This window comes from Alosa alosa, chromosome 20 (genome assembly GCF_017589495.1).
Source record: "Alosa alosa isolate M-15738 ecotype Scorff River chromosome 20, AALO_Geno_1.1, whole genome shotgun sequence".
Lineage (NCBI taxonomy): Eukaryota > Metazoa > Chordata > Actinopteri > Clupeiformes > Clupeidae > Alosa > Alosa alosa.
The window spans coordinates 27,486,288-27,496,814 of NC_063208.1; positions in this window are offsets into that span (position 1 = coordinate 27,486,288).

Sequence of the window (10,527 nt, forward strand, 5' to 3'; positions counted from 1 at the left end):
GTGAGCAGTACCTACTCACTATTACTTATAAAGCATCTAAAGCCTCCCTTCAGCAGCCATAAAGTGTGTCCATCACAAACAGCAGCAGAGTCTACCAAAGGACTTAAAGGCAAGTCCCCCCACTCATTGGCCATCTTGGTAACGCACTCGCGGCAGTTATTAGGCAGCTATTTTCCTACTCAAGTGAACGGGGAGGCATATGTACTTACATTACAGGAAGGGGCGGGACATGTGTAGACAACTGCCATATTGGTGTTACAAACTAGCCCCATGCATGGAGGATTCCTGTGTCTCCTCATTAGAAAGTCTCTGACTCTACTAGATCTAACCCATGTCAGTTACGATACTCTGGATCTGGCTTTCATCTCTTTGGACCAGATGCTGTGGTATCAGTGGCAAGTTGGCTGTCAGCAACAGTAGAAATGGAGTGAGCAGTTCAATATGCTTCACTATGTCTCTCTCTGCAAAAATACAGCTTTCAAAGAACTTTAGTTTTCCATTAAGAACTTCACATGTGAAAGGCATTCAGTGCGTATCCAGTTTGCCTATGTACACACACACACACACATCTAACATCATATACAGTGCCCACACAGCATGCACACACAACACACCACACACATACAACATAGTGCACACACTCTCTCCACTAGATCAAGCCCAAACCCGGGCCACGTCCGCCTCACATGCTGCTTTCTGGATCTGGACCAACCCCCAAACTCCTTGAGCAGTGGACCAGATGACCAGACCGGAGGGAACCAGCTGCAGAAACAGCAGGCACAGGGCGTTCAGTTCAGCCATGCACAACTGGATGGCTCTCTATCTATATGTAGGGGTTTTGTGTGATGGAGGCGACAAGGTATGTTGCATGCGCTGCACAGTGAACAGCCTGCTCAATATAAATTAGGTGTACTTGAAAAAATTATCCATGGCACCAACAGGTAGCAGGTAGTCAGGAGCAAGTAACAAGTTATACAATAATGACAATACTTCAATATGAGGCGGGTACGGGGGCTGGGGGAGGGAACTAGGCTCAGTTGAAAGACACCTATAGCAGAAACTTTATCTCCTCTACCAATGACAGATGACAAATATGTATGGTATTTTTGAGTATGACTGCCCCACTTGCAATAACAAAACATTTGTTGATGATGAGCTTGACAAAGATGAGAAAAGCGAGAAAAGGAAAAAGAGATCATTTGAGAAATTAAAATATAGAAAATAAATTGTGAGAAATTATTTGTAGGGGATTGTAAATTAGGAAGTCAGTCAACCATAAAAAAAATCCTTCTGCTACTGCGCCTTTGTGCACATAGGCAAAGAACAAAGCCACCAGAATCACTGGGACCTCTTTCATCTTCCCCCTACATTGACATGTTTTGCATTCAACCAGGGGTGACATATGGGATGGTGGCAGTATATTACCCTGTGCAGGACGGGCAGATATACATAATTATTCTCCCTTTTGTTCCACCACTTACATTATGCATTCGTTTAACACTTCCTCATAGTCACACATGGCAAGGATGCATCTTGTGACTGTGTGTGTGTGTGAGAGAGAGAGACAGAGAGAAAAGAGAGAGAGATCTGGATGCATGTGTGTATGTGTGTGTTTGCTGTGCGTACGTGCGTGCGTGTGTGTGCATGTGTGAGAGAGAGAGAAAGAAAGAGAGAGTGAGTGTCTCTCTGTGTATATGTCTCCAGTGTGTGTGAGAGAGAGAGAAAGAAAGAAAGAGTGTCTCTGTGTATATACAGTGTGTGTGTGTGTGTGTGTGTGTGAGAGAGAGAGAAAGAAAAAAAAGAAAAAAAAGAAAGAAAGAATGTGTGAGTGTCTCTGTGTGTACGTATACAGTGTGTGTGTGTGTGTGTGTGAATGGGTTATGCATTTGAGGCTGTGAGCGAGTATGTATTTAAATTTCGGCAGAGTATAAATTTACATGGAATAATGAAGTGCGATGCAAAGCGTTCCCTTGGATTAGCGTCCATCCTCACTCAGTGTGCAAACACAGGGGCCCCTGCGTCCGTTTCCACCCAGCAGTGCGAGTGGAAGTTTATGGAAAATAACACTCATGAATAAAATATAGCAGACTAATCCCCTCCCTACATTCACTGCGCTTGCACTCAATGGATTCAGACAGTTAATATTCAAGAGCAGATAGCAATAGCAACATTGGCGTGGGGAGACATTTCTGAATAGCTCTGAATGGTACATTCACAAATAATTGAAGTAATCTCTCCATTGAATGTATCTTTTTTTTGTCAGAGAATAGTGCTAATTACCAAAATACCAATACTTAGTACTTATATAGCCTACATACAGTTAATGAGTCTATTCATTCATTGTAAATCATTTGGAGAGTAGGCTAGGCAGTACTGAGACCCTTTTTTCAGAATAATAACTTTCTGATGATAATAAACAAAATCTAGTAAACAATGTCCAAAAATCTATGTCTTTTCTGATCCAACCTATGGTCTCCTCTAATTAAAGGGATATTCCACCATTTGGGGAATTACACTCATTTTCCACCTCCCCTCGAGTTAAACAATTGATTTTTACCTTTCTCCAGTTCATCCAGCCGTTCTCTGAGTCTGGCAATACCACTTTTAGCTCTAGCCTAGCATAGATCATTGAATCGGATTAGACCATTAGCATCTTGCCTGCTAGCATCATGCTTAAAAGTGACTTCCGGTAATTTTTTTCCATTTAAAACTTGACTCTTCTCAAGTTAGAAAGTGTAATAAGAAAGTATAAAAATGAAACGTGGCCATTTTCTAGACTGATTTGACATGGAAGTATACTCTCATTCTGGCAAAATGTTGGAGTGGAATGTTGCGAACGTACCATGGGCACAGCAGCACATTGATATCATGCAGCACCTGAAAATAGTCCCCGTAGGCCTTCCAGCAACAAGTTTGAGCTGCAGCAGATTATTACGCCAGAATGAGGGAATAGTTCCATGTCAAATCAGCCTAGAAAATCATCACGTTTCATTTTCCGTTAGTCTTATTAAATTTTCTAACTTGAGAAGAGACAAGTTTTAAATAGGAAAATTACAGGAAATCTTAGTCACTTTTAAGTGTGATGCTAGCAGGCGAGATGCTAATGGTCTAATCCGATTCAATGATCTATGCTAGGCTGGAGCTAAAAGTGGTATCGCCAGACTCACAGAATGGCTGGATGGAGACTGGAGAAAACTGGAGAAAGGTACAAATCAATTGTTTAACTTGAGGGGAGGTGGAAAATGACTGTAATTCCTCAAATGGTGGTATATCCCTTTATTAAGATCCGTCTGAAGCCATAAAAAAGGGCTGTGCATACATAGCACCACCTCCTGGTTAAGTTACATAAGTGCAAGATTCAACTCCATCAAGCATAAGCACACACACACACACACACACACACACACACACACACACGGGCACCAAACTAATGGGTAGAGATGATGAGAAGATGAAAGTAGTTTGACTGGGGGGGGTTGATGACCCCTGCCAAAAGTGGTCATCACTATCCTCTTGCAACAGGACTAGCTGAATGCCAAAAACAGTGCTGGCAGTACCTCAAAAGTAATTGGAATCAAAAACATTGACCATGCCAAGAGAGTTGAATCAAAACCATAACTATTGACCATGCCAAGAGAGTTGAATCAAAACCATAACTATTGACCATGCCAAGAGAGTTGAATCAAAACCATAACTATTGACCATGCCAAGAGAGTTGAAAAGAAAACGTTTGAGTGAGGAAAAGAAGGGTTCAATTCCGGCTCTCCTGGCAGAGGGATATAGTGAGCATCAGCATCTTCCATTCTTAACATTTCTAAGACGGCGGTTCATAAAAACAAGGTCAAGCAACAGACATTGGGGTCAACAAAGCTACAGACCGCCAGAGGGCGAAAACGACTCTCCACTGACGAGATGACAAGATGACCGTCAACTTGAATGTCACTCAGCAACCGTAGGATGACATCAAGTGACCTACAAGAAAAATGGCAAATGGCAGCTGGGCAAATCTAGAAATAAGCCCTTCATCAATGAGAAGCAAAGAAGAACCAGACTGAGGTTTGCAAAAGACCATAAGGATTGGACCATAGAGGACGGGAGTAAGGTCATCTTCTCTGATGAGTCCAATTTTCAGCTTTACTGGTCGTTTACAAGCCACAGTGTCTCACACCCACTGTGAAATTTGGGGGAGGATCGTTGATGATCTGGATGTGCTTCAGCAAGGCTTAAATTGGGCAGATTCGTCTTTGCGAAGGACGCATGAATCAAGTCACGTACAAGATTATCCTGAAAGAAAACTTGCTTCCTTCTGCTCTGACAATGTTCCCCAATTGTTTTTTTTTTTCAGCAGGACAATGCTCCATGCTACACAACTAAGTCAATCAAGGTGTGGATAAAGGACAACCAGATCAAGACCCTGCCATAGCCAGCCCCAAACCTCTGGAACAGGGGTGGGCAAACTTTTTGGCTCAAGGGCCACATTGGGTTTTGAAAATTGGCTGGCGGGCCACAACAACCCCCCCCCCCCCACACACACACACACACATAAAAAATACATTTTTTATAGCCTATAATTTAGTATGAAAAGTATTTCTTTTAAAATATTAATTGCTTAAACATACTGCTAATTTTATGCTGTTTAATGTATAAATTGTGCACTGTCGCTTTCAGTTTTTCTCAGTTTTTAAATGGTCAGTAGTGGGAACTACTGTTGCCTTCATCATTTCCTTTTAAAAGTTTCTTATAAGAAGGAGATATCAATTATCAACATTGACAAGCCAGCTGGAACCTGCGGCTCTATCTCCCTCTCGTGAGTGCAGACGCGTTCCCAATTAAATGGATCGCATAATGTTCACGTTAAGAGTTAACTTAGTTTAACATGATGCTATCTCTATTTAACATGATGTTTTGACATTGACATTGTAAACGTTCTCTAAGAAGAGTAAAAAGCAGTTTGCAGTAAAGATAACCAACGTCGTCTCTATCGCAGGAAAAAAATAGCGAGCAGCCTGATAACCAAATGAAATGCTCGGCGGGCCGGATGAAAGTGCTTGGCGGGCCGCGGGCCGCAGTTTGCCCACCCCTGCTCTGGAATGTTATCAAAAGGAAGATGGATGGTCACAAACCATCAAACAAAGCTGAGCCGCTTGAATTTTTGCGCTACGAGTGGCAGCAATGTGAAAGACTGGTGGAGAGCATGAAAAAGCTGTGGTTGACAGTCAGGGTTATTCCACCAAATATTGATTTCTCTGTCTCTCTCCAGCATATAGTCTCTCACCGTGGCTTGTCCGGAATAAAGCTAGGAAGAAAAACAAGGGAGAAACAACTTCTTGGCTACTACTCTGCAAATGAATGGAAAGGTTATGATGAGTGTGAACTCCTACTCATCTGACAAAAATAGGAAGATATATTAACACATAAATCAGAATCAGAATCAGTTTTATTGGCCAAGTATACTTAAGTACACAAGGAATTTGACTTTGGTAGGTGTTAACTCTCTATACATTCAACAAATACACATGTAGTAGTAACAAATAGACATGTAGTAGTAACTTTTACATTCAGTAGACAAATAGTAAAGACACATACTGTACAATAGAGACAACAATATATACAGGCACATATCAACATAATATACAAAAATATACAAATAAGACATAATATCAAGACAAGTACACATGGAGTGGGATGCAAAGTGCAAATGTAGTGTGCAAGATGCATATAGGAGAAGTGGGTGAATGGCCAAAATGGGGATGACCCCACTTATCCGCAGTTCAGGAGAGTGATGGCAGAGGGAAAGAAGCTGGTCTGGTGTGGTTGTTTTTGTGCACAGGGATCTATAGCGCTTGCCAGAGGGGGTACAGTCATTTGTGTAGAAGGAGAAGAGCAGTGGGGAAAGGACACACCCCTGTGGTGGACCAGTGCTGGTTGTCCGTGTTCCAGACGTGACATCTCTCAGCAGCACATGCTGATTCCTGTCAGTCAGGAGGCTGGAGATCCACTTACAGATGGCAGGAGATACGATACAATGAGCTGAGATAGTTTGGCGGTGAGGATTTCAGGTATGATAGTGTTGAATGTCGAGCTGAAGTCCACAAACAGGATCCTGACATAGGTCCCTAAATATTATCGGGGGGGGGGGGGTTAGGCAATGTGTGTAATATCATAACAGTGGTAACACACTGCTTTAGGTGACACATGTTAACCATTAAAACATTACTAATATGTGTATTAGTGCTCAGCAAGGTCTGCATTAAGCATCGGTCCACATTTACTAAGTAACAATTTTATGAACAATTTGTTACTCTTACTCAGTAGGTCATCTATTCATGGTGAATCCAATTTTTAAAGATTTAAAAGAATAAATCACCTACCTTCAGTAAGAATAAGAAATTGTTGAAAAAACCCTTATAAATGTGTAATTCAACTTAATAGAACACTGCACACATAGTGATGTAATAATGGCTACCAGGTGTTCCCTTTCCTAAACTAAAGTGTTACCTCGACAGCTTTGTAAATGTCAAACGAGAATAAGAGATGTTTTGTTGATTTTAAAAAATAAGTTATGAGCACTATCAATACTGTCTCTATCGCCCTTCCCTGTTATGTGGCCTGAGACAGATCATCATAATAACTGCAATACATTTAAATTGGTTTCCTTCTATCCCCAGCAGAGGGCGCCAGTGTACCAGTTTTGACTGAGACCATAAACAATTGGTAACCTCACTGTTGTCTCCACTAGGCCTGTGTGGCTTTCCAAGTATCATTACTTTACATCTCACCTTGAATCCACCACTAAGTATCAATTTCCCTTCATGACAAATAGATTGCTGATTCAATGGAACATTAGTTATACTCATGCGGTGAAACATTATATAAACCAACACCCTCCAGACACCTCCTCCCAGTCACTACATACGCCAAAATTGGCTTTAGGACAAAAAAGAATCTATCTCTATCTATCTTCTGATATTCATGCTTAATTGTATCTCAGCTACCAAAGTGTGCTACCTCAGTTTTAAGAGGCATGTCAGTGAAGATGTCATGAAAAAACACTGACCACCCTTCATAGTTCATAGTTTTCTCAGAACAGACAAAGCAAATCTGCTATCTATCTGTCTCCTGATATTCATGCTTATCGCCATCACTGTCTCCATTGTATTAGACTGTGATGCCACCATTACACTAAAACAAATAAGCTGGAACAACTGGGAGGAGTGGGAGGAGACCAGCCATACTTTATGGGGCTAGCAGAAGCTCAGTTTTAATAGGCATGTCAGTGAAGATGTCATGAAAAAACTGGCAAAACAAACCACTCAGGAGGGGCTGCATCCCAACCCCCACCCCAGCACTGCTGAACCAGAGGAATGAGGAAGACATAGATTATGATCCACAAGATGTAGCCCAGCCCTGTTAAGCTATGTCCCTATCTACATACAGGCCTCAAACTGAATTTCATGAAAAATATGCATATACTTTTGCCCCTGATTATGCCAATCTACACAATGAAATCACCCCCTTCTGCCACAGGACAAAAGAGATCAGTGTAGCTCTGTTTGTCCACCCAGTGGGCTGTGAGTGCCGCTTCAGGGTGTGAGGGGAGAAAGGCGTGTCTGGCCTGCTGTTTGCATGTGTGCACGCATTGAGCTTAACGGGATTAAGACGTTGTCGGTCGTTCGCCCCGCATAGCAGGGTGAGGCAGTTCTCTCTCCTCTCATGCCACTAGGTGGAAAGGGGGAGAGGGGGGGACTGTGATGACAGTGTGTGTGTGTGTGTGTTAGGGAACATGTGGGTGTGTTTACTTGGGATTGCGTAGTTAGCCTGTGAGGATGTGGCTCTAATGTGGCCCTAGACCCTGATCAGATCAGACACAGTTATATTTCAAACTCATAGTTTCACATTTCAAAGCCTTGGCCTCTGTGCATACTAATCCCCTAACTGTTTTGACTCAGAGAGAGTACATTTTAAAAAATATATGTTGATGCAATAAGAAAATGACCAAACCAAGGGATTTTCTGATCAACATGATCATTGTCTCATGAGAAATGTAGAAGCTATCATTAATCAACAGTTTTTGCTTTACTCCAAGGGAAACACCTTTTTCCATCCCTTATATGCAGAACTTGTTATTTGTGAAAGATAATGATTACAGAATAATACTTTTATCTACAACTTCACAAGAAGAAAACATGAATGCAAGAATTCCATCCATACTTTTGTGGTCTGATTCACTTCCAAAAAAAAAAAATAAAACATGTCAAAAGGTTTTAGATGAGCTCCGGCAAGCTGAATAGTGTGATAGGAGCTCACAGATGAGTTGATCCAGACTCTGGATGAACTGCTGTAAGTGTGCTGGTGTGGGCTGCTACTGCAGACTGTGTGGGCATCTCTCATCTGACACTGACCTGAACCAGTCATTCAGACCAGTCTCTGTTCTAAAACCAGAGAGAGAGGAATGGGTTGCTTTTATGCATGTGACAGAAAATCAGGTCATTCAGCACTTTGTGAACTTTGTCAAGTGTTTTAGATATGAGGGAATGAGAAACGGAGAGAGAGACAAAGAACAGATAAAAAGGTAAAGATGTGAGAGAGAATTATTCATAAAAAGAAAGGAAGGTGGGCTTTTGGATTGATCACTTCACCATACAATCCTTGGCTTTTCAAAAAGTTCTGTAGTCCTTCCTGAGACTCTCAGATCAGACACACAAAGGAAAGAGAGAGAGAAAAAGAGAGAGAGACAGAAAGAGAGAGAGAGTGTGTGGAATTGTGTGAAGGGAGATGAAGGAAGGAGAGAGAGACTGTAACTACATGAAGACAGATGAAGGAAGAGGAGAGAGAGAGAGAGAGAGAGAGAGAGAGAGAGAGAGAGACGAGGGCCAAGGAAAACAGAGAAATGAGGTTCCCCCAAAGATGAAGGGAGGCCAGAAGAAAAGGGCAATTACTGCTCCTTTCTTATGGAAATGGTAATGAAGAGGGCTAGTTGGCTGCAGACAATGGAGGGCCCGCGGGCAGGTCGAGCGTCACCGTGTCAACTGCTTCCTGTTAGGGGAGGCCATTTAGCAGTCACTTTTACTGACTAACAAGCCATCTCCACGCCGACTACAAAGGGCCGGTCGCCATCAAAGCCAGCGACCCCTCGTGCTAGAGACCCAGCGAGGCCCAGACAGAGCTCCTTTCCCAGGACATACTCCCTCCAGTCTCACCGCAGCTGCCACTCAGCTCAGCTGCCCGCACGCTAGGCTGGGGACCGCCTGGGTCACATATATACTGTATATAAGTGACAATATATGCATGCTTTTGATGTACTTGACTTGACTAATTCAGTAATTCACTAATTGGTCACTAATTGTGAACAATATGAACAGGTTAAATTAAATAAAATGGTGCCAAATTGAAGAGTATAAAGAATGTTTTTTTTGTTATTTTCATCACCATCTTGCTGCTCCAGATATCTTCTATTCTCTGAGTAATGTGGGCTTAGTTCCAGTCAGTGCTTTAATATAACCATGCCTGGTAGTGGGTGCCCACACACACACACATCTACACCATCTTTCTCACACATATATGCAATGTGTCTGCCGTATGAATTTCTGTCTGAGTCACCAGGGTTGTGTGTGTGTGTGTGTGTGTGTGGTGTGTGTCAGCCATGAGGCCAAGTGCATTCTATTCTCTATTGTTTAGTTGCTTTACATCAGATTCTGAGCTGGTCTTACCGTACACACACCCCAGTGTGAATGTCCCGTGGAAATTAATCCAACCTAAAAACCGCTCCCAGACACTCAGAACAGTGGGTTTGAGAGAGAGGGAGGGAGCCCTGTGGAAATTAATCATTCATCACTGAGTGTTTGTATGTTATGGATGCATGTTGTGACAGGTCACACTTCCGTACTAATCAAAATGCATATTCCGTTAGTCAGGAATATTTTGATTTTGGTTAATTTCTCCCTGTGTAGTACTCAACACTGACCACTTGGGGCAGTATGTGGAGCTGGCTGGATAACTCTAACTCTGGTTGGCTCTATGGTGAAGCTGCCTGTGGACACAGATCCTAGATCAGATTTAGAGCTTAGGTAGGCCTACACATTCAATGAATGCCAGTAGACAGTACTCAATACTGATATGGGATGTTCCAAAGGCACTGCCATGACTGTAGTAGAGACATAACCACTACCTTATCAGAGCCATCATGATTTAAAAGGAGGGCTGACTAGTAGAGATAAGGAACAATGGAAACTTAACATTCTATGAATGAATGTTGACTGTTGAATGTTGAATAAATAACTAAGAATCTTGACCAGCGGTTAAAACTGTTACAGGATCAGTATTGGAGGGCAGCCTCACCACCAATAGCATTAGCACATCAGTGGTATCAACATGTGTGAGAGGAACTGCTCCTGTAGGGGCCGCTGTCAGGCGTATGTAGTGAGGGGGGCGGAGAAGAGTCCCACGCGGCAGGCATGGTAAAATGGGCGAATTAGGGGGCCGTGCCTATAGTGCTTTAATGAGAGCCTTTGATCTGGGGCCAGCGGT